Below are 6,000 nucleotides of genomic sequence, written 5' to 3'. Positions count from 1 at the left end.
TACCGCTTGCGATCCAGTATACAAAACTGGGCGTGCGGTACTTAGGCCGGTACCGCTCGTGGTAGTACCGCCCGGCTCAATAATGTCTATTTTCGTTTTTTTTTCTCTGCAACACGGAAAACGCAATAACTCCCGTTAGGAAACTCGGAATGCAGTAAACCAATTTTGTTGGAAAGAGGGCGACAAGAGCTACCTTCTCACATGATGAAATCATGGAAAAGAGTGAGTGATGATTTTCTCATGGTCATAGAGGTGTAACCTCTCAATATGGTATATCGGGAAAATCATCACCCTCGCACATGCAACATGCGATGCATCCGAAATCCGTTTCCGATGAGCTAGAGCTTGTCATGAGAATGAACACAAGATCTAACCCATCTCATGGATAAGAACCAAGTACAACCAAAAAACACGATGCAATGCATGCAAGGTTTGAGCTCTCTCCGATGATGCGACCTACTATCCTATCGAGCACAAACCTTAACCTTGCGCGTCCCTCTCGAGTCGGCAAGCTCCATCTTCACCCTCTTCATCATTGTACATGCCACCGTCTTCCTCAACATTCACGCCGCCGTCTTCTTCGATCTTATACACACGCCACCGTCTTCATTCATCTTCTACGCCGTCTTCGTCTCTCTTCATCTTCAACACCGCCTTCGTCTCTCTTCGACACCATCTTCATCATTTTACTCTGTCTTCTCCATCTTGCAACCTTGAGTCCAACACATGGCTATGGACTTGACCTAAGATATATTCTCAATGCAACCGTTAGTCCATAGGGATTGTCATCAATTACCAAAACCACACATGGGGAAATGGGCATGTTCTTTCAGACTCTTGTTTTGATTTGATGAGTAAGGTGCTTGGTTATCATGCTCTCATCCATAGCAATCCTTTAAGCATGAAGTGGCATAGCTTAGGATTAAAGCTATGCAGATATTTTCATCCTATGTGGCATGTGTATTATCCTCTCATGTGATTTGTTTTTGGATAGCGAAGTGGTTTTTGTTACTAAATATCTTATATCCGGAAAAATAGGATTTTCTCGTAAACTTCCTTCCACGAGTTGATCTTCCGAAATATCGCATCCCGACGTGCTTTTTCCAGCAGTAACTCGGCTCGGTGCTCAATCTCCAAATAATCATGAAACATGCAAAATAGATGAAATAACATAAGTATTGTGTCCCAATATGAAATATATCAATGAATAACAGAAAATTATGATATAAAATAGTGATGCAAATTGGACGTATCAATAGTATATAAGGATTACAATTTTATTAAAAAAATAATGTAAAGTTTGATCAACCTTTTAAAAAATATTAAAATGTAAAATACTTTTTATATAATATCGTGGTTCTTGAAAAAGTATTTTATAAAAAGTTGGTCAAACTTTACTTAGCTTGACTTCTCCGAGACCTTAACCATTGAAACGGAGAGAGTACTATAGGGTGATAAGTCGTGGCCATTAAGAAGAGAGGTGAGCTTGCCCCCGCCAGCGAACTCACCGCTCAGGTCCACACTCTCTCCTTGAGCCCTTCCTCCTTGTAAAAGAAGTGTGGTGGCGGCGCTGGTTCGCGAGAGCGCCGGAATAGGCCGAACAACACCATGTTCCTGGCAACCCTAGTGGCGGCATTGAGCAGCAGTATCCCTCCCTCCACGTCCTCGGCGATCTGCCCCTCATCCCTGTCGGCAAGGAACCGATCCGCCTCTAGTGTGAGCGTGAGTCGGGCCTCTGTGCCGCCTCGGCTCAGGACGCCGGTGCGGTACGAGGAGGAGTTTGCGGCGGTCCTCGAGCAGGAGGCCACCATCGCAGGATTTGGAGCCTTGGGATCGTCGTGGATCGGAGGGCGGGTGAGGCGTGGTAGGAGGGAGGCAGCACCCTGCCTCATCGGAGCAGGAAGGGGTAGAGGCCGCGATGGTGCCCCGCTCCCTTCCTGGCTAGGTGCTCCTGCCATATGGCGGCATAGGGCGAGAGGAAGGAAGCAACCTCCTTCAAGTCTCAACCATTTTTTATTTTTAATCTTTTGGTTTTTTAATTGGCTGACTAGTGGGTCCTTGTCAACATCATCAACTTCACTAAGTTTTGTGACACATCAACCTTACAGGTATCATTGTCAAACATGTTTAATTCGAGTTTAGTGCACATTGCAAAAAAAACTACACTAGAGTGGTCGCATTTTGTCACGAAAACGTGAAGTGCTAGTTTTTCAAAATTTATGCAAAAAGTGGTAGTTTTAGGCTAAAGACTCTATTAACTCAGAGAGCAAAACCTAGTCGTTAGTCTCTAGCTCTAATCCAACAACATAAGAGAGTGTATCATCGCTTGTTCAGTTGAAGCAAGACTCTCTCAGTTTGATATTGGTTCCACAACATCATCACTCAAATGGGGATGGTGGTGTTGTATGAAACAGAAGTCCTCCATCTCCAATCTCGTCTCGGTGACCCTTGGTTCATGTTGTCTTCATGAACAAGTGGGATTTTGTTGTGGTGCATATGTATGAATCCATGTTGAGAGAACAAGTCTCTACTCCTCGGGTTTTGTGTGTTTGTTGACGACCTAGGAACAAATTGTACCATGTGCTAGTGCGTAGGAAATTTCAATGACGCACAAGACGGTTGTTGACCAATGTCTCGGTAAAAATGACCATATTATCTCCATCTAAACCGGGATATTTCATTACAATATGCAGCGAATATCTTCCTAGACCTACTAATAAATGCTAAACAATGGCAAGATGCGCAAATCCTCTCCTTTATTTTTTTTTTGGGCATGAATGGAAGAAATCGGAGGAAATCAAGGACATTTAATGAAGAATCGTTGGCTTGATTCATCAACAGTTCAACGAGGATCGGCTTCACAAAGCACTTAATGACCACTTGTATGGTCAGGCCCGCCTGTACGGCCTGACCGTACCATGTGTTGGTTGCTCCGCCTCGTCAAACCTAATATAAAACGTGAAATTACTCGAGCCATCTGACGAACACACACAGAGAAAAACCCTACAGATCCCATCTCCACCGAAGCCTTGAAGTCGTCGCCATCGACTTCAAAGCTTCACCAACATCATCACTATCTCCATCCCATCTCCATATACTTGTAATCTCGATTTGGTATACGAATGGCGGCATTGTAAGACTCATCATTCATATCTTTGAGATTTGTTATACAATGTTAACTATTGTTGATCCAATTATGTGTGATTTATCCACTTGGGATATGGGCTAAGGCCTAATCCTCGCAGCAATATTTACATCTAACTTCGAACGATCAATTGAGTTAATGCTCAGATTTTCGCTATTGAGTTGGTTAAGCATATATAGCAGCAATGCTATGATGGGTAAAAGTTTCTGATTTCTCATGGATCTGCGTTGCAAGCGAGTTTGGAGTAATCCTCTGGCCGCTATGAGAAATCGTTATACCTAAAAAGGGCAACCATGGTCAAGAGTGCCTTTTCTTTGCCTACATAGTCTCGATTGTACTAACAAGTTGCGGTTCTTGAAAAAATAAGGAAGATATTAAGTGTTAGAGAGCCACTATTTTTTTGAGTGGATGTTAATGAGATTCTCTAATATTACATGACTTTTGACAAACATTTAAACACTCTAAACTTGATAAAAAAAAGCATATTGATCTCAAATATTTAACTCCCATTAACAGCTGTGAAGATTTTGCTTTGCGAACAAAGCTAAATTCCTGAAACTCGTTGTGCATTTAAAGTTTATTCGATAGCAAGTCTATGTGGTTAATTAGGAAGCAAGGATTGGTGCAACCATTCAAATGTTTTTATGATCACATTTAAGGTTGTGGGATTTGTGAAGAAGATGAGATACCAATTCCAACTTGTGAGTAAAGCTCCAACTCTTCGCTATTATTTGTTATTACTTTGTCACTCGAGAGCGGGCAATAACTAAGCTTGGGGGAGTTGATAGCTTCTATTTTGATCAATTTTTACAAGGAGTTTTCTGCTCATTCTTGTTTGGTTTCGACGGTTTTCTGTTTTCAACTAATGCTAGTATAATGAAAACAGAGAAACCTTATTTTGTATTGTGACTTTCAGGTGTCCAATAATTTTGGAAGGAGTGGAACCCATTTATGAGCTAATTGGAGGATATTTGGCAACTTCCTAATTCAAAGATAAACCAGAATACACTTCAGAAGTTTTGGCGAGCACTGGTACAGCGGCAGCCCGCCCATACAACCCGACCGTACTAGATGCCCACCTTCGCCGCTTCAAAAGGAATAACTTTCGTGAAGGAGACTAGCAGAGAAGAAAAAATAAAGGAGAAGACAAATAACAGAGAACACAACCGTGACCCAAGGAGTCTGTGCCCTCGGGGAGCGCCAAATATGACCTAGGCAACCAAACCGTGCCATCATTTAACACCACTTTTTTGGAAACAGAGTAGAGACGTAGACACTCACAAATACGTATATACACTCATCTCCACGAATGCACCCACGCACACCCTACCTCTATAAGCAGTGGTGGAGCTTGATAGAAATTCATGGGCGGCCCGGGCTAAAAGCGATCAATTTTTTGGTTCCAAACCATACCTTAGACATTGGCTACCCATCGCTGTGCATAACAGGAGAGCGGACTGTAAGAAAAAATCCTTCGTGCTATCAAATTGCTAAGGGCATCACCAGCGGCCCGACGCATTTTGGACATGATTTGTGTCCGTTTGCATCGGACATGGACACGAAAATTGGTCACATATCCATATGCGTGAGACGTATTTTTTTGACTCCGCAATAGATCTGTCATGCGTTAATTAGGCAGGAGAGAGAAAATGTTTTTTTGTGTGGCCAGGAGTGGCCATCACATGGGCCTACATTCATTAAATGAGGATAGAGGGTCTAAACAGGTCAAAACGGACGCTGCGGTCATTTTGCGTCAGGCCGCTCGAGATGGTTTTTTGTCTGCGCAGACGCAAGCGAACCAAAACGTCCATTTGTGTCAGCCCGGTGGAGATGTCCTAACGAAAAAATTTGGGTAAAGATTGTAAGTTCAGATATGGTAACCTAGAGGGGGTGAATAGGTTTCTATAAATTTTAATTCTTTCTTTGCAATATTAGGCTTTGCGGAATATAAATATGAGCCTAATACAAACTAGGTGAGACAACCTGGATGATGATGCAAGTAACTCAAGTACGAAGGCTCTCACAGATTAGATAACACAAGTAAAGAGTTCGATTAGAGATAACCGAAAGCACGCGGAGACGAAGATGTATTCCCGTGTTCCTTTCCACAAGAGGAAAGTACGTCACGTTGGAGAGTTGTGGGATCCACGAAGGAATTCCCAACGCCACGAAGGCTCACCTTTTTCTCTGAGATTATCCCATGAAGGAATAGTCATTTCACTTGTGGTAGACTTTGGTGCGGACTCCAAACCTTCACAATCTTTGTCGGGAGCAAATCCACAACCCGGATGCTTCCGGACGATTCTGACCACCTAGGGTGTGAGAACAGGTATCTTGAAGAATACAAGAGAGAACAAGATTTGTCTTCGTGAGACTGTAGATCAAGACCTCCTCTAGCTTTTTCCCGGAGGAATTTGAGTTTGGGCGGAGGAGGAGGGAGATCTGAGACTTTTGGTGCTTGCAGCAATGGAGTATTAGAAAGAGAGCTCAAGAACAGAGTATAGTGTAGTGTCGGACTGTTCTGAGGTAGGGGAAGGGGTATATATATAGTCCAGGTGGAAATCTAGCCGTTGGGGAGTGTCCAGCTCAGCATCTGGTCGAGGTGGCCTATCTGCCGGGCGTGGTGCCGGACCAGCCGGTGAGACACCCGGTCCTGTCGGGTCTTACACCGGGCCGGACGGCATCAGCCGGGCGAGGCACCAAGCGAGCATCGAATGCTTACTGGAATGCGTCCGGTGTGCACAGGCGTGGGATCCGGCCTATGCCGGGCCGTCCGGGGCACTTCTGGTTTTGCCCCTGGTTTTTCCCCGGTTGGCACGAGCACCACGGTCGGTCGATGTCGGACCAGCCGGTGC

This window comes from Lolium rigidum, chromosome 6, assembly GCF_022539505.1.
Source record: "Lolium rigidum isolate FL_2022 chromosome 6, APGP_CSIRO_Lrig_0.1, whole genome shotgun sequence".
Classification (NCBI taxonomy): domain Eukaryota; kingdom Viridiplantae; phylum Streptophyta; class Magnoliopsida; order Poales; family Poaceae; genus Lolium; species Lolium rigidum.
This window is presented reverse-complemented; position numbering follows the sequence as displayed.